A 19,522-nucleotide genomic window follows, 5' to 3' on the forward strand; every position below is an offset into this window, starting at 1 on the left:
AACAGAAAACACAGCCTGAACACAGAAAATTGAACTTTTCGGAAGTCTGATAACAACAAATTCTTCAGCCTGACCGGTAAGAGGGGTGAAACCAGCAGGTGGCAGAGTGGAGTAGCACAGAAAAATTCGGTCAGACGAACTCGGGTGCATGGAACCCAGGCGCGGGGTTGGACCTGGTGGGCAACTCAGCAAGCAATCTCGGGGAAATAGCGAGGGAGCAGGGCTGCAGGTTGACTGTGGTACCGCATTCCTGTGTGGATAGACAAGGAGGGAGTGGCAATTGGATGAGAGCCAGCAGCCCCAGCAGCAAGTGGCGGCAGAGGGCGCTGCCATTTCCCCGCTCTGACACCACCTCCACATACAGCGTCACAACCCAGGGACGTGGGAGTCCAGGGCTCAGCTCCTCATACTTAACGGGGGCAAACAAACCAAAAATGGCCCAAGAAGATCTCAAAGCCCCAGAGCCTATAAATCTAAGCAATGAAGAAATAGCAAAACTCTCAGACACACAGTTTAAAACACTGGTCATCAGGATCCTCACAGAACTGGTTGATTATAGCCACAAATTAGACAAATATATGAAGGCAAAACTAACTGAAATGAATGGAATTGCACAGGAAACCAATAGCAATGAAAAGGAAACTGGGACTCAAATCAATGGAGTGGACCAGAAGAAAGCAAATATTGGCCAAACAGAAAAGAGTCAAGAAGCAAGAATTCAAAGAAATGAGGAGAGTCTTACGAACCTCCAGGACATCTTTAAACACTCCAACATCGGAATGATAGGGGTACCAGAAGGGGGAAAGGCATAGCCACCAGTGGAAAACTTATCTGAACAAATAATTAAGGAGAATTTCCCCAATCTGGCAAAGGAAATAGACTTCCAGGAAATCCAGGAAGCTCAGAGAGTACCAAAGAAGTTGGACCCAAGAAGGAACACACCAAGGCACATCATCATTACATTAGCCAAGATTAAAATGAAGGAGAGAATCCTAGAAGCAGCAAGAGCTAAGGGGACAGTCACCTACAAAGGAGTTCCCATCAGACTGTCAGCAGATTTCTCAAAAGAGACCTTACAGGCAAGAAGGGGCTGGAAAGAGGTATTCCAAGTCATGAATTCCAAAGACCTATAACCAAGATTGCTCTATCCAGCAAAACTTTCATTTACAATGGAAGGACAGATAAAGAGCTTCTCAGATAAGATCAAATTCAAGGAGTTCATCATCACCAAGCCCTTATTATATGAAATGTTAAAAGGGACTTATCTAAGAAAAAGAAGTTAAAAAAAACATGAACAGTGAAAGGACAACAAACTCACAGTTATTAACAACCACACCTAAAACAAAAGCAAACTAAAAGGACAGCTAGATCAGGAGTGGAAACATAGAAATGAAGATCTCAAGGAGGGTTAGCAACAGGGGAGTGGGAGGAGGAGAAGGGGGGAGAAGGTACAGAAAATAAGTAGCATAGACAGTAGATAGAAAATAGGGGGGCAAGAATAGTATGAAAAATATAGAATCTAAAGAACTTGAGACACATGGTCATAAACTAAAGGGGGGTAATGGTGGGAACGGGGGGTAGGGTGGAGGGGAATGAAGGGGGGGAATAGAACAACTGTAACAGCATAATCAATAAAAAATATATTAAATAAATAAATAAATAATTTAAAAATGGGACAACTGTAACAGAACAAAGAATAAAAAAATAAAGGTTAAAAAAAAAGAAATTGAAGCAGTAATCAAAAATTCCCATTACACAAAAGCCCTGGACCAGATGGTTTTACAGGAAAATTCTACAAAGCATTTAAGGAAGAGCTAACCCCTATTCTTCACAGACTATTCCAAAAAATCCAGAAGGATGGAAAACTCCCAAATTCTTTTTATGAAGCCAGCATCATCCTAATTCCAAAACCAGATAGAGGCACAACAAAGAAAGAAAACTTTAGGCCAATATCGCTGATGGACATAGACACTAAAATCCTCAACAAAATATTGGCAAATCGCATCCAACAATATATCAAAAAGATCATACACCATGACCAAGTGGGATTCATCCCAGGGATGCAAGGATGGCTCAATATTCGCAAATCAGTAAATTAAAACATCACATAAACAAAAGCAAAGACAAAAACCACATGATCATATCAATAGACACGGAAAAGCTTTTGATAAGGTACAACACCCATTTATGATAAAAACACTCAGCAAAGTGGGAATAGAGGGAGCATTCCTCAAAATAATAAAGGCCATATATGAGAGACCTACAGCCAACATCATACTCAATGGGCAAAAACAAAAAGCTTTTCCATTAAGATCAGGAACAAGACAAGGATGTCCACTTTCACCACTTCTATTCAATATAGTATTGGAAGTTTTAGACACAGAGATCAGGCAAGAAAAGGAAGTAAAAGGCATCCAAATAGGAAAGGAGGAAGCAACACTGTCACTGTTTGAAGATGACATGATAGTGTACATGGAAAATCCTACAGACTGTATCCAAAAACTGCTCGAACTAATTAATGAATTTTGCAAAACAGCGGATACAAAGTCAATATCTGGAAATCAAAGGCATTTTTGTATACCAGCAATGAATCAGCAGAAGCAGAAATCAAGGAAAAAATCACATTTGATATAGCAAAAAGAAAAAATAAAATATCTGGAAATAAACCTTACTAAGGAGGTAAAAGAACTGTATGCAGAAAACTACACAGCCCTGAAGAAAGAAATCAAGGAAGACACAAACAAATGGAAACATATACCTTGTTCATGGATTAGAAGAATTAACATCATCAAAATGTCCATACTACCCAAAGCAATATACAGATTCAATGCATTATCTATTAAAATACCAATGGCATATTTCACAGACATAGAACAAACACTTCAAAAATTTATATGGAACCATAAATGACCCCGAATAGCAGCTGCACTTTTGAGAAAGAAGAGCAAAGTAGGAGGGATCACAATACCTGACACCAAACTGTATTACAAGGCCAATGTAGTCAAAACAGCCTGATACTGGCATAAAAACAGGCACATAGACCAATGGAACAGAACAGAGAGCCCAGAAATCAACCCAACTCTCTACCATCAATAATATTCAACAAAGGGGGCAGTAACATAAAGTGGAGTAAAGATAGCCTCTTCAACAAATGGTGTTGGGAGAACTGGACAGCTACATGCAAAAAAATGAAACTCAAGCACCACCTTACACCATACACCAAAATAAATTCAAGGTGAATAAAAGACAAATAGAAGCCGTGACACCATTAAAATCCTAGAGGAGAACATTGGCAAGAAAATCTCAGATATTTCACACAGCAACTTTTTTACTGATATGTCCCCTAGAGCAAGGGACACAAAGGAAAGAATAAACAAATGGGATCTCATCAAAATAAAAAGCTTCTGCATGGCTAAAGAAAATAGTATTAAAATGAAAAGACAACCAACTGTATGGGAAAACATATTTGCCAATGATACCTCAGACAAAGGTTTAATCTCCAAAATATACAACGATCTTACACGACTCTACTCTAAGAAGACAAATAACCCAATTGAAAAATGGGAAAAGACCTTGAACAATAAATTAATTTTTAAAAAAAGAAAAGAAAAACAGGGACTTACAGACCAGATTCCTCTCCTGAGCAAAACTATCATTTAGAGTTGAAGGGCAGATAAAGAGCTTCCCAGGCAAGAAAAAATTAAAGTAGTTCATCATCACCAAACCATTATTATGTGAAATGTTAGAGGGACTTTTTAAAGAAGAATAAGATCAAAACTATATACAATATAATGGCAATAAATGCATACCTCTCAATAATTTGATCTAAAAAAACTGAGTGAACAACAGAGACAGAATCATGGATATGGAGAATATTTTGATGGCTTCCAGATGGGAGGGGTGTATGGGAGAATGGGTAAAGAGGTGAGGGCATTAAGAAGTACAGAAAGGTGCTCTGGCTGGTGTAGCTCAGTGGATTGAGTGCGGGCTGCGAACCAGAGGGTCACCAGTTTGATTCCCAGTGAGGGCACATGCCTGGGTTGCAGGCCACATCCCCACTGGGGGCCATGTGAGAGGCAACCACACACTGATGTTTCTCTCCCTCTCTTTCTCCTTCCCTTACCCTCTCTTTAAAAATAAATAAATAAAACCTTTTTAAAAAGTACAGAAAGTTAATTATGGTACAGCCATGGGGATGCAAAATAGAGTGTAGGAAATGGAGTAGCCAAAGAATGTATATGCATTTCCCATGGATATCAACAATGGAGGTGGGGACTGCCTGATGATTTCAGGGTGGTGGGTGGGGGATTATTTGAGGGGGTGTATTGGGTAGGGTGCAGGGGACTAATTGAGGAAAATGGGACTACTGTAATAGTGTAATCAATAAAATATAATAAAAAAGACCTAGCTCATTGGAGACGACTACACTGAACATTTTTTCTATGAAGATGAGACAGCCTTATATTAAAAGAAGATGCCATTTAGGACTTATAGCTAAAGAGGAGAAGTCAATGCCACTTAAAATTTTCTAAGGACAGGCTCACTCTTTTGTAAGGAGCTAGTGCAGCTGGTAACTTTCAGTTGGAACCAAGGCTCATTTATCATTCTGAAAATCCTTGTGCCCTTAAGTATTATACTAAATCTACATTTTTGTGCTTTATCAATGCAACAACCAAGCCTAAATAGTAGCACATCTCTTTACAACATTGTACTGAATATTTTAAGCCCACTTTTGAGACATACTGCTCAGAAAAAGATCTTTTGAATTATTACTTCTCATTGACAATACACCTGGTCACTCAGGAACTCTGATGGAAATATTTAAATAGATTAATGTGTTTTTATGCCTGTTAATACAATATCCATTCTACCTCCCATGGATTAAGTAGTAATTTTGACTTTGAAGTTTATTATTTAGGAGATACATTTTGTAAGGCAATAGCTACCATGGATAGTGATTCCACTGATGCACCTGGGAAAAATAAATTTAATACCTTGTGGAAAGGATTCACTGTTCTAGATGTCATTAACACCCATAACTCATGGGAAGATGTAAAAAATATCAACATTATAGAAGAAGTTGATTCTAACCCTGTGGAATGACTTTGAAGAATTCAAAATTTAAATGGAAGTAACTGCAAATGTGGTTGAAACAAGACAGTTAGAATTAGATAGGGAGCCTAAATGTGACTGAATTGCTACAAATTCTTGATAAAACTTTAAGGGATGAGCTCTGGTTCTCAGTTAGTTGGAGATTTGTCCCATACACCAAAATGTTTCAGGTTCAGGTTCTAGACAGGGCACGTACCTAGGCTGCAGATTTGATCCTCTGGTTGGGGTGCAGATGGGAGGAAACCAATTGATGTTTCTCTTACATTGATGTTTATCTCTCTCTCTTTACCTTCCTCTCTCTAAAATATATCCTCAGGTGAGTATTAAAAAAACTGTAAGGGTGGAGGAGTTGCATCTCATGGATGAGCAAGAAAACTTTTCTTTGAGATGGAATCTACTCTTGGTAAAGATGCTGTGAAGATTGCTTAAATGACAATGAAGGATAAAGAGTATTACATAAACTTAGTTGGTAAAGCAGTGGCAGGTTTTGAGAAGAATCATTGCAGTTTGAAAGAAGTTCTGTGGGTAAAATTCTATCAAAGAGTATTGCATGCTATAGAAAAATAATTTGTGAAAGAGTTAATTGATGCAGCAAACATCACTGTTGTCTTATTTCAAGAAATTGGCTCAGCCACCTCAACCTTTAGCAACCATTAACTACCCTGATCAGTCAGCAACTATCACCATTGAGGCAGGACACTCCACCAGCAAATAAATTATGATTTGCTAGGCTTAGATGATTGTTAGCATTTTTTAGCAGTAATGTATATTTTAATTAGGGTATAAACATGGTTATTTCAGTCAGAATACTTTTGTATACTTAATGGACTACAGTAAATTATAAAAATAACTTTTATATGCACTGGGGAATGAAAAAGTTCATATGACTTTATTGTAATATTCACTTTATTACAGTGATATGGAACCAAACCCACAATATCTCTAAGATATATATGTATGTATGTATGCATATTTATATCTCTATTTATATAGAGACATAGAGGTAGATAGACTATATATCTATATCTATATCTATATCTATATCTATATATATATCTATAAATACATAAACATAGATAGATCTATAGAACTAATTTATCTATCTACCATTTATCTAGATAGATACAGTTTGGATGTATATATCCAAGAACGCATTTGAAAAACCAAAAGTATTTGTGTAAAGTAAAAAATAAAATAAAGCAGCACTTCCTATTAAATAGAAGTAAGCTAGATCTTAGAAAGTCTCCTGAATGAAAGTAGCTACTGAGTGTTTATCTTTATAATTATGCTAATTGTTATTCTAGTGTTGCCAAAGAGAAATTATACACTGGCTTAAATTATTTCTTTTTTAAAAATAAAGAGATTTTTTTATCCAAAAGTTATTTTTTAAATATTTTATTTATTTAATTAAAGAAAGAAGGGAAGGGAGGAAAAAGGAGACGGAAAGAAACACCAATGTATGAAAGAAACAAAAGTCAGTTGCCTCTCACATACACGCAACTTGAGACCTTGCCTGCAATCCAGGCATGCGCCCCAACTGGGAGTCGAACTGACAGTGTTCACAGGCTGGTACTCAATCCACTAAGCCACACCATCCAGGGCTTAAAGTAATTTTTTAAAAAATAACAATTTCTCTATATTTTATTTCAGCACATTGATGGAAATATGGCTAACTTATGGTAATAAAACATACTGTTAGGTATTTTATAGTCTGACTCAGAATTTTCACTGAAACAAAGAAAAACAAAATGTTATAAATGAAGAGAAATGTTTGATCATTAAAAATGGAAATATATATTTATTATAACTACAGTATATTTAAATATGTTCCTGCTAAAATTGCTCTAACCCCTTCCCTCTTGATTCCCTGCCTTTTCTTCTGGGCACGCTGCCTTGTTCCAATTGGGTCACTAGTTAATACACTTTCACTGACAACCACACCGCAAACTTCTACCCTTACCAATCTGGGATGCAAAGAAAATAAAAAGCTTTCTTTTGGTTGTTTGCATTTTGGAATTAAGCAGAAATAAACCCCAGTTTTTCTTTTTCACTGACCCCCAAAAGTTACTTTTTTTCCAGTCCTCTCAGCAAGAGGAATAGAAAATTTAAAAAAATGGAATACTATTTAAATTTTTTTTGCCATACTGAAGCCTTATGTAACTGGTGGTGGGTGTAGTGACTGTTTATTGGCTGAAAGAGAGATTTTAAGCAAGTGCTTAAAGAGAGGACTTATGTCCACCCATCAGGTTCCAAAACCTTGCCTTCTCACAGGTGATAGACTTTTGTGTTTCTAAGCCTATGGAAGGCCAAAGGGAAATACAAAGTATTTTTTAAGGATTTTATTTATTTTTATTTTTATTTTTAGACAGAGGGGAAGTGAAGGAGAAAGAGAGGGAGAGAAACATCAATGTGTGGTTGGTTGTCTCTCACAGACCCAGTACTAGGGACCTGATTCACAATCCAGAAATGTGCCCTGACTGGCTATTGAACTGGTGACCCTTTGGTTCACAGGCCAGCACTCAATTCACTGAGCCACACCAGGCAGGGGACACCATATTTTTATTATAGGGCTGCCCTAAAAACATAGCCCAGGAAGTCATAGTATGAACTATAGAGTATCTCATGAGAAATACTGGCATCTAGTTTGACAATCATCTTTTTTAAAATATAGTTTTTTGTGAGCTTATGACCCAAATGATATGGTAAATCTAAAGCTGGCAACTCATGATTACTTAAGTTATAATAGTTATGCACAAAGAGAAGAGATTAAATAAGATTGGACATTGGATGGAATTTAATAAAATGTAATATATAAATGGAAGCCAATCTATTATTTATCTTCTTACAGTGAGCTAAAATGGTGGTCCTTCGAAAGGATATGTACATGTCCTTACTCCTAGAACCCGAGAATGTGACTTTATCTGAACAAAAGGGTCTTTGTTTTTAATTCCCTTTTGTATCCACTTCTTTTCTCAATGTTATGTTTGTGAGATTCAGTCATGTTGTTGCATGTATCAGTACACTAATTCATCCTTCTATTGACAAGTAGTAATATACTAAAGTTTGTTTACCCATCTTCTTGTTGGTGAAAATTTGAGTTGTTTTCAATTTTTGGCTATTTTGAATAAAGCTTTATGGAAATTAAAAAATATTTTTTTAAATTAATGTTCAAAGCTATTTGTCTCTATTTTCCCACTACCACTTTCCCCCCCCCCACACCCACTTCCTGCTCTCAATCCTACCCCCCTTTGGCTTTGCCTGTGGGTCCTTTATACACTTCTCTGGGTACCCTTTCCCTTCTTTCTCCCCTTACTCCCACTCCCCCACACACACAAACCTTTCTGGTTACTGTCAATTTGTTCTTAATTTCAATGCCTCTGTTTATACTTTGCTTCCTTTTTGTTTTGTTGATTAGGTTCCACTTATAGGTGAGATCATATGGCATTTGTCTTTACTGCCTGGCTTATTTCACTTAGCATAATGCTCTCCATTTCCATCCAAGCTGTCATGAAGGATAAGAGCTCCTTCTTTCTTTCTGCTGCATAGATTTCCATTGTGTAAATGTACCACACGTTTTTGGTCCACTCATTTACCGATGAGCACTTAGGCTGTTTCCAGCACTTGGCTATTGTAAATATACTATAAAGTTTTATACTTGAAACTTGTATAATAATATTAACCAATGTTGCCTAAATAAACATAATGTACAAAGGTATATTTTAAAAAAAGAAGTCAAGGATGATTGCATGTGCTGGCCCTGCATCTGAAATGCCTTGCCCTATCATAAGGTCATTTGCTGCATGTCTGCTTCAATTGACTGTGAGCACAGGATAGCAGGGCTGTGTGCTTTTCTTCACTGTCTTCTCACTGCTCAGCATAGCATTTAGATGCAGTAGGGTCTCTAGAGCATATTTTTAGATCAAATGTAAAACCCAAATATATCAAGTTGCTTCCAGGCCATTCTTGACATGGTGACATAGGTCACATAAACATGCATGGAGTCCTAAAGGCATGGAAGCTATGTTGGACCTTGGCTGAAGTATCTTCAGAGTTGCCTTTTCCCTGTCTCTTTCCTAAAGTTTCTCTGGCTGCTTCTCTTTCTCTTTCTCAGTGCCTCACATCCAGTTTGTTTTCTACCCACTCTTATTTTCCCTCCGCTCTCTCTGTCCCCTTCCCACACTGCTGGTTCAGCTCTCCTTTCTACTTCCACCCCATCTCATTTTTCCTTAGTGACTGAACTAGGCCTGTTTTCTGTGTCTGAGATTTTCTTTTCCCTCTCCTAAGCTGATCAGTGGAGCAGATTTAGAAATCTAACTCACCTGAGCAAAGTGCCCTTTCTACTTAAAAGATAAGAAGGGAAACTGTGCTATGATAATGAATTTCTTTTTACTCTCACCACATGTGAATGAATACTATTATATAGTTCTCAATTTGGGATATGGAAAAATGTATTTCACATTCCTGTGTGTTTGTACCTGCTGTTTTCTATGCTTGGAAATCTTTTCTCTTCCCTTCTCCTCAAACAACTACTCATTCCTTAAGATCTATTTTCCTGAAGTCCACTCCTCAATGAAGTGTTTCTTCAGGGTAGAACTGGAGGCAGTATTATACCAAAAAGAAAGCCCCATTGATTTGGAATAAGACTGGCCTGTGTTCAAATCCCAATCTCAGCTTTTATGATCTGTACAACACCTTGAACAAGTTACTTAAACTCATGAGGTCTTACTTTCCCCATTTGTAGAGTTGTGAGGTTTCAGTGGTGTATTTCAGTGCAACCTTGCTTGGCTCTATAGCACAGTGAAGCACCTGATAATGGATTAGGTGGTGCTGAAATGTGGTTCCCTACAGCCAGTCGATAGAGGAGTGGAACCTGGGCAGTTGGCCTCCAGTGCAGAGTAGCCTCCTGAGTTTGCCTGAGTATGTCACAGGACTATTATCATTTTTTTCAATGAGTGGTGATATGAAAAAGATAAGGAAACACTGAAGGAATCTTTTAAAGTACATGGCACATAGGAGGTGCTCAGTAAATGTATAAACTCTCCTATTTTGTTCCCACCCACGCCTAAACAAGCCTCTATTACAGCATCTGCTACCCTGGCCTTGCACATAGGACTGGAGGTTATTTAGGGGCATGATGTCTATCATTATTATTTATTTGCATGGCAGTCTCTACCTGTAGACTCTAAGTTCTTCAATCCCAGGAACTCCATTACACTCATTTCTAGCATACTGCCTAGTACATAGTAGGTACTCATTAAGTATTTATGAATGACTAAGATTAATGGATGACAAATTTATGGAAGAATCATCCACTAATTTCTAGCAATAGACTTAGGAAAGTCAGAATGAAAACACATCATGTTTCTTGCCCAGCCCTCACCATACTCTTTAGGGCTGCTTACAGCACTGCATGTTTCCTCCAGGAAGAATGAGTTCATGCCAAGAATGAGGAAATAGGTCAGTGCTGGGCACCTCCCAGTTCTGCTCTCTGGGTGTGGGGAACAGAGAGAGGGAGCCACAACATGTCAAGGAGGCCAGAAGGAGCAGGACATGCCCCAATCAGGTTCCTAGGCTACTTCCAGTCTTGTATGTGAGTTGGTGCTTCAGGTGCCAGCAGGTGTCTCCCTAATGTCCCTCAAGTCCTAACCTCACTCTCAGGAATTACCCTGGGGGCTCTTAGTAAAAATGCAACTCATCTTCCACAAGCCCTAAAAAGCTCTATGAGGATACAAGTGCCATTAAGAGGGCACCACACCCAGGTGAAAGGCCAGTCTTGTGTGACCTTGCATGAATTTGGGGTGACCCTAAAGGGAAGCAACTTTCACATTTTCACAGTGCCTGTGGCAGGACATTTGCAAGCTTTCAGGCTTACTCAACCCTGACTGTTACTGTGTCCTTGGGATTCATCCAGGGAGAAGGAATTTAGCCAATTCTTATTCCTAGAGGCTGATTTCATAAAATGCAAAATTTGGCCAATCTGTTTGTCGATACTCAAATGTTCAGTAAAAGATATATGAAATAGATACACAGAGCCTGAATTTAGTTTCTGAGAGATTTCATGGGAGAAAGTTATTGATTTTGTGGGTTTCTTAACTGTCATATACATTAGGTCATGGGACAACATTTTGCATCAGGAAAGCTTGCTTCCTTCCTCCTTCTCCCTTCTCTGTACCTCACTCTCTCTCATCTGTGGGAACCTCCTTTAGACATAGACAAGGGAGTATTATTAGGCATCTCACTTCTCAGAGTGGCATCCAAGACCTGCAACATTCACATCACCTAGGAGCTTGTTAGAAATGCAAAGCCTCAAGCCTCACCCAGATCTAAGAATCAGAATCTGCATTTTGACAGGATTCCTCAGGAAGCTCAAATGACTGTTCAAGTTTGAGATGCATTAATATAGTGGTTAAGGTGGGGAGTTTGTAATATATCTCAAATGCTATATCCCAAACAGTCCTGATTTTGATTCTGATCCCAAATCCTGCAACATCCTAACTATTGAATTGGGGCAAGTTATTCTTGAGTCTCTTTTGAGTCTCAGAATCTTCATCTGTAAAATGTGCACAGAAGTACTTATTATATATGGCTGTTGATGGGACAAAATGAGGAAAAGGACATAAAACTCTCAGTACCCCGTGTTTGGTAATAGTGACTATAAATAACTGCCATTCCCATTTGACTTCCTTTGCCATTCTGGCACCTAGGACCCAGGCCAGTGCCCTTAGCAGGAGGGGTTTAAGAGCTCTAGCCTGACTTTTTGGTACTCTGGACAGGTAGCACTAAGCAGGCATCTGACTGATTTTGTGTTTTGAGCACCTCACTCATGAATGTTGATAGCAATGGGGGCAACTAAGTAACAGTTACTTTTATTATTTCTTTAGGTAATTTTTATTAGTGTTATTATATTTATGCTATTAAAGGAATCCATAAGTTTTCAACCTAAAAATGCAGCACATTTTTAAAATGCAGTTCTTAAGGGTTATGGTTATAAGTTTTTAAATTTAATCTTTACTGTATTTTTCCATTACCATTTAGTTCCCTTAAACTTCCCCTCCCTACAGCAATCACTACACTGTTGTCCATGCCCATGAGTCCTTTTTCCTTTTTGCTTGTTCTCCCCACCTTCTAACTTCCCCCCACCAATTATCATCCTGTTCTCCATCTATGAGCCTGTTCCCATTTTCCTTGCTAGTTCAGTTTGTTCATTAGATTACACATATGAATGAAATCATATTGTATTTGTCTTTCTCTGATGGGCTTCTTTCATTTAGCATAATGTTCTCCAGGTGGTTGTAAGTTTCGGGTACTCTGAATTAGTGCCCTTGCAAACAAGAGTTTGCATCCTGCCCTATGTATCTGGGTATTAGACCAAGATGCCACAATGATTATATTTAGTAATGGGCATAGTAGACACGGCAGGACAGCAGTGTTCAACTAACAGTATGTGTTGGGTGAAAGCAGACATTGGAAAGATACTGACACTGCAGCAGAACTGGGTACCCATGGGGTGAGGCTGTGTGTGGCAGCAAGAAGTTGGAGAGCTTTTTGCCCAGGAGCATGCTTTACTCATCCCCTGTGGTTCATTTTATAGTTTGCAATCTGTTTCAATGAGTCTGTTTGCTTTAAAGAGGATTTCCCATATTTTTCTGTTAAGGTCTTTAGTCTTGGCATATGATTCAACCAAATCATGGTAAAAAAATTGGTTTGTCAGTAAATTCTTGACACTTATCAGAAAAGATGTATTTTGCCAATGTGCAGTCCTAACCCAGTCCCCTCATGCCCACTTATTTCCCTTATATTGAACAAAATCAATAGAAATACATGTTGGACAGATGCTTGTATCATCAGGGCAGATGTGGAGATGGAAACAACATCAAGGAATATGAATGTGACAAGGATATTTAATGAAGAAGGCAGGAAGTGAAGGAGCATAGGTGGATGGCCAGGCATGACTTTTTCCCCCATAACACCCTTCATGTTTGCCTAGGAAGTAAAGAACTCTAAGGTTTCTCTATGAGTTGTCATTGTAGTAGTCACTAAATTTTTCTTGGACAAAACCAACTGTCCAAAATTTTGGGAAACTGTTAGGAAGTAATGAAATCTTTCTGTATTTTCGAATATCCCAGTTGGTTTTGTTCCAGCCAGTCAGATAATGTTAATACTGCCATGTAGAAACCCCACCTAGCCAGATGACAACTTCTATCTCCAGAGAGCCCTGAGAGCTAATAGTATCTTCTCAGAAGTTCAGCCTGCCATAAACTGGTCAGTAGTGCATCAGTGGGCTGCCTTACAGATTGTTAGCTATAGAAAATTCACTTCACTGTGTACAGATGATTGGGGAACATGAAGTAATTTTCCAAATAACTTAACCCATAAGAAGTCCTCACTTTTTCCTCAATGATGGGACTATTTCAAGTGAACATGCTCTCTTTGGCCGAAATTGTAATGTAGTTGTTTCATTTCTCTGTTTTTCTTGTCATGTATCAAAAGAGACCTACTACTCTTATACATGAGGTGAAGCATCCACACTATGAAGTTCATCAAAAAGTCTTCTAGGGCTTAACCTGGCTTATATGTACCCTAATATACAAATGTCACTGGTCTAATTTAGAAAATACTAAGATTTGGGTCTCAATGTCCTATTTTATACTTGTTTTCATGTGGAGAGGAGTTGTCAACTGAGTTAGAGAAGATATGGAAAAGTAACAAAGAAAAGTAGTAGTTAATAACATTTATTGAGTATGTGCCCTGTATTAAGTATGAAATACTTAACCTTTTAGCAGCCTAAGGTCATCAGTATGGGTGTTTGAGAATTTAAGTTCCCTACCTAGGGTATCCTAACTAGAAAGTGACAGAGTCTAGATTCCAGTCTCAGTCCAGGATACTAGAGCTTCTGGCTTATATCTTACCAATAAGTGATGGGCAACATGTTTATTACTAGTAAATATGGTGCTGAAAACAGTAATAGAAAAAGGACACTAGACTACATATTCCCTTTCATATTGAAAAGGCAGGTGGTGAGAAACTGCCACGTCTTCTAGGTTCTTTTGACCCATCTCCTGGACTACAGAATACCTCCTCCTCTTGGTTCACTGCTTCTCTTTTCTTTTTCCAGAAAGACAGAAATTTTTCCAAGATCCTCACTAAAACTTCACAAACTTTCCACAAGTTTCAATAACTACCTGTGGCATCTTTTTTAATATTCATGGGCTGCTGGGCCCTGGAGAGCTTTAAAAGGCCCCTAATTTTGCCAGCAGACTGAGGAAGGAAAACTCAAGTCACTGGAGACAAAGGGCAAAGTCACAGATGTGGCACAAGAGGGAGAGAAATAGTGTGTGACCAGGCTTCAAGCCATCAGCACTGGCTCTGGATGACAGTATGCTCTCGCTCCAAGGACCTTAATTGACTGATGGCTTTAGCCAAGTGTCCAATTAATACCTGACATTTGAGGATCAGTTTTCCAACCCCAGTTAAATGAGTTTCTTGGCAAAAAAGGTAACCACTGTAAATTCAATCCACTTCCTTAACTCTGCACCCACTCTATAATGTAAGGATATCACTCTGTCTGGTTAATTCCAGTCAGGACTCATAAGCAGATGGAGAATTTGGATTTTCAAATTTAAAAAAAGTCATAAGTGAGTGTGAGTTTTATATAGTTACCTTGATACTTCATCTTGTGGAAAATATACTAAGTTTCAATATAATAGAAAGTAGGATTGCAAAAGAGAAACAGAGTGCTTAACCTACATAGCTTGATGATTGCTGAGAACACTCTGATCGACAGCCTGCTTTGACTAGCTATAGACCCATTGGAGTCTCCACTGAACTAGGAAAGAAGGTGGTCTAAGATGGAAATGTCATGGTCACAGCCTAGAGGTGGTACTGTACACTCCAGAAAAATGAAAATGCACAGACTTGGATCCACAGGTTCAGACTGCAGCTCCAAAGTTTACTTAAGTTGCATATATTTGATTAAACTGCTTGATCTAATTCACAAAGCAAGGGTGATAACACTGTTATTTTAGCATTATTGCATAGATTACATTAAATAATATATGTAAGAGCATATATTAATATTCGCTCCATCCCTTTATAGCAGGGATGCCTGTAGCTACTCAGTCTGACACTTTATGTGCCTTGATATTTTATACTTTCTTGGAGAACCACATGCAATGTGATACCAACCTCCCAAATAGCAGATACATAATGGCAAATTCCTAGTAAAACAAGCTTATGAGATGCAGTTCCTCTTTCTCCTAGTTTAGCAGATAAACTGTCTTAGATCTTGAAATTCAATGTTTTTTTCTCATCCCAGATATACTGCAGGCTATTCGCTTATTGCTGCTTCCCTTTACAAGGGTTTGTCTTGACTTATGTTTTTCTCTTGTTTACAAGATGGAGTGAAGTCTATTTGTCAAAACATCCTTCCTCTCTGCTACTTTGACCTGATTTTGAAAGCAGCACATCATTTTATTCAGGCTGCTGGAAAGAGCACTAAACCAGATGTGGAGGTGACTAGGATTTCTAGAAGACATTCTTTTTTTTTCTCCAGTGAGATGTGATGCATGAAGTAGCACCTCTGGCAGGGAGCCACAGGCCTCTACAATAACACACATGCTCACTCACAGCATTGACCTCATGCTTCCCATCTTGGTCCAGAAAGCCAGCTACTTCAGGATCTGTCTGCTAATCATTCTTTTGTGTATTACCTTGACTGCCTGGCTTCCCTTGGTTCTGTTTGTGGCTGGGTAATTCAGTAGCTGAGGGCAGAAGCTCCCAATTATAGGAAATCCACAAAGCACTGGAGTTTGTCAAATGGGCCTGTCCAGATCGGTGTCATTTGTTTTCGTAAAGAAAGAAAATTCATTCAATACTTTATTTATTCTTTACTTCTTAAGTAATCAGTGTAGATGGAGACCAGGATGTTCTTCCGGACTGATTACCAGGCCTTACCTTAGGACAGGCACTCCTTGATATTAAGGTGTTGTCAATCTGTGTCCACCTCTGGGCATACTGTATAAGTGATGAGTTTTGCTTCCTCCTCCCTTTGTTGACTCATTAGCTACAGCAAGCTGTAGCTCCTGAGTAAAAGGAGCATTTTACTCTGCTTCCCAGATATCAGTCTTTGGAAAATTGAGCCAAGTGGCATGAAAGGCATGTATTTATGCATTTATGCCTTTAACCAACCATCATTTATTGAATATCTGTTGCGTGCTAGGCACTGTGGTGGGAACTGAGGAAAGAAAGGTAAACAAAACACAGTCTTTGTGCTGAAGCAGATTGAGACTGGGGGTGGGGTGGGGTGAGAACAACAGAAAAGCAAAAGGGTTATAACTTATAATGTGGTGCCTCAAAGTAAGTACTGGGGGCCATAAGAAGCTCCCTGGGAGTTGGGAGAATTTTCCCAGAGGGAGCAGTATCTTGGCACAGACTCAAATGGTGAGAGGGAGCTGCTGTTCATTTATGGGGTGGATGGGTGAAGATATACTGCAAGGAAGGTTACAGGTGAGAACTCCAGGAAGAACAATAAAGTGAGCCCTTCAGGGTGGTGGACTCTGAGAAGGCTGGGGGATAATTGGGGCTTCCATGGAGGCCAACCAGGGGTGGCCAAGGACCCTGCTTGGTGAGGGCTTCTAAGGTCAGTTTTGATCACTGGCTTCAGAGTTGCCATTTTCAGCATCAATGGAGTTGCATTTCCCTTTTGGTACCTTCTCTGTCTAATACAGTGAAATGTTCTAGACTAGTCTTGATGGTATGGACCAAGCCCTGTCCGAACTTCAGGAAAAAATGGTAAGGGAAGACCTGAAGTCTTTCTGGTAAGACCAGACTGTTGGAAACAGCAGACTGGACATCTCTGGCGTCACTGCAGAACTAAGAAATGAAACCTGATTTTATTACCATGGTCTGGGAATCTAGATCTCACAGATATGGTGATGCAATGTTAGCCATAGTCTCAGTGTGTAGGTGGGTAGAATGTGGGCTAGTCCACCTGATGCTTCTAGATTTCCTTTCTTAACTGTATACCTTTGACATATTTCAACTTCAACCAATTGTCAGTGAATACTATGATGACTGACTATCCATCTCAGTTTGCTTGGGGTTGATGTAGTTCTGTAAATGCCAGAGTTTCAGTACTAAAACAAAGAAAATTCTGGGTAAATTGAAATTAGTCACCCCAAGAATGCTGATCTTGTGCCAAGAACTTCCATATTGTATGATTACATTTACACCCCACTTTAAAGAAATTCTCACCCAAGGATATGTTTATTGATTTTAGAGACAGAGGAAGGGAGAAAGAGAGAGAGAAACATTGATGTGAGAGAGAAACTTCAATCAGTTGTACATGCCCCAAACAAGAATCAAAGTCACAGCCTGGATAAGTGTTCTGACTGGGAATCAAAACTGCCCCTTATGGGAGTACAGGACAACACTCAAACCAGTTGAGCCACTCAGCCAGGGTGATCACATTTACTTTTTAAAGCAGTGCTTTAAGGTAGACACTATCACTTCAATTAAAAAAAATGTGAGTGAGCGATGACATGAGTTTACCAAGGTCACTTATGCAGTAAGTAATAGAGTTTGGATTTAAGTTGCCTGGTTTAAAGCCAGTATATTACTTATGTATCACTGCATAATAAATTATCCCCAAACTTGTTTGCCTGAACCAATGATAAAGGATTATTAATTCACAGTTTCTGTGAATTTGGGGTTCAGGACATCTTAGTTGGGTGGTTCTAACTCAGGGTCTCTGGTGAGGTTGCAGTTCAGTTTGGAGTTGAGGATCTGCTTCAATATGTCACCATCACATGGCTGTTGACAGGAGGTCTGGGTTTCTCTCCATGGGTCTCTGTATGGCTATGTGTATGTACTCAGACATGGTGACTGATTTCCCTCAGAGTGAGTGACTTTAAAGAGAGGAAGTAAGAAGCCAAAATGTCTTTTCTTATCTAGTCTTAGGAATTATATATTGTTGTTTCTGGAATACGCTGTTAGTTATACAGGGTTGCCTTGCTCAGTATGGCAGGGGACTATACAGAGGGTGAACACCAACGAGGAAGGAGGCAAGAATCATGGGGTATCCCAGAGGCTGGCCACTGTAGCAGTGTGTTTGTGTGTTAAATTCCACAGCTACCTTTAGGATTCCATGTAAGGTGGGCATTTGAGCAATTTGTAGGACAAGACAATGAAAATGTATGCATATGAGCATACACACACATAAATATTTATTTTCAGATGCCATTTATTCTATGCTCAAATGAGTGCACTTTCAAGATAATCACTATCTTGGTAGCCTATATATTTACTTTTATAACATTTCTAACACACCAAATATTTTTGTTTTGCATATTAATTATGGATTCTCAAAATGTTATAACATCAACACATGTATCACTTTTATGATCAGAAGAAAGTGTTTTAAAAACATTTTTATGTATATGTGTTAACATGTCTATGATGGGTACTGCTTGGAATACTTCTTGGGACTTCATAGGGAAGGGAAGTTAAGGGGGAAAAGGGGGAGGGATTTGGAGGAACAAATAGGAAGGACACAGGGACGAGAACTAAGGAGGGAGGAAATGGGAGGGAGGTGGGGAGCAAGGGGCAGGGGAGGCTTGGATGGGAGAAATAGACAAAAAAACTGTACTTGAAAAATAACTAAATAAAATTTAAAAAGAAGAATATTAAATGTAAACAGTAATTGAAAAAAATAAAAAAAGCAATCTGTTTAAATGTTTTAGAAAGCAAAATATATGCTGTCACTAATAGACACAACTATATATAGAAGTATGTATTCCATACTTATATACATACTTGTATGTACAAGTATACATTTTTTAGTGAATTCTACCCAGTCATAGCACAGTGTTGCTGGGTGGTCCATGTTAATTTAAAGAAGCTGAACTTCATTTGTAAAATAGAGATAATGACCTTATGCTTTCAACTCCATAAAGCTGCTGTAAAAAACAAAAATGAGAAATTGGATGTGAGAATGCTTGGCAAACTATAAAGTTCTAGACCAGAAGAAGGTGCTAGTGTCACCATCAGTGTAGCCATTGTCTCTGTAAGTGTATAAAGACCTCCTACAGAGTACTGCTGACACTCTCACAACTGTGTTTGCAGTTAGTTCCTGGGTGCCCTTCTTTGAAGAACATTAGCCACACATCTTGTTCTGGTTCTCAGATACCTTGGTCACTGTGTTATTTCAAGCTCTGCTTCAATGTGCTACCTAGAAGTATATAGTTCCTTGGGTGGCAACTAAGCTGTTGCCAGGGCTCTTTACTCATGTCTGCTTGCATGTATGAATGTAAGGTCAAGTTGAACTAGGTGTGCACAAGGCCTGCCACCTGCTGCTGGTGTGTAGGTCCCTCATGGCACCAAATATGGTCCAAAAGACAGTAAGTGGAACATG

This window comes from Artibeus jamaicensis, unplaced genomic scaffold (assembly GCF_021234435.1).
Source record: "Artibeus jamaicensis isolate MK-2021 breed Jamaican fruit bat unplaced genomic scaffold, CSHL_Jam_final contig_594, whole genome shotgun sequence".
NCBI lineage: Eukaryota > Metazoa > Chordata > Mammalia > Chiroptera > Phyllostomidae > Artibeus > Artibeus jamaicensis.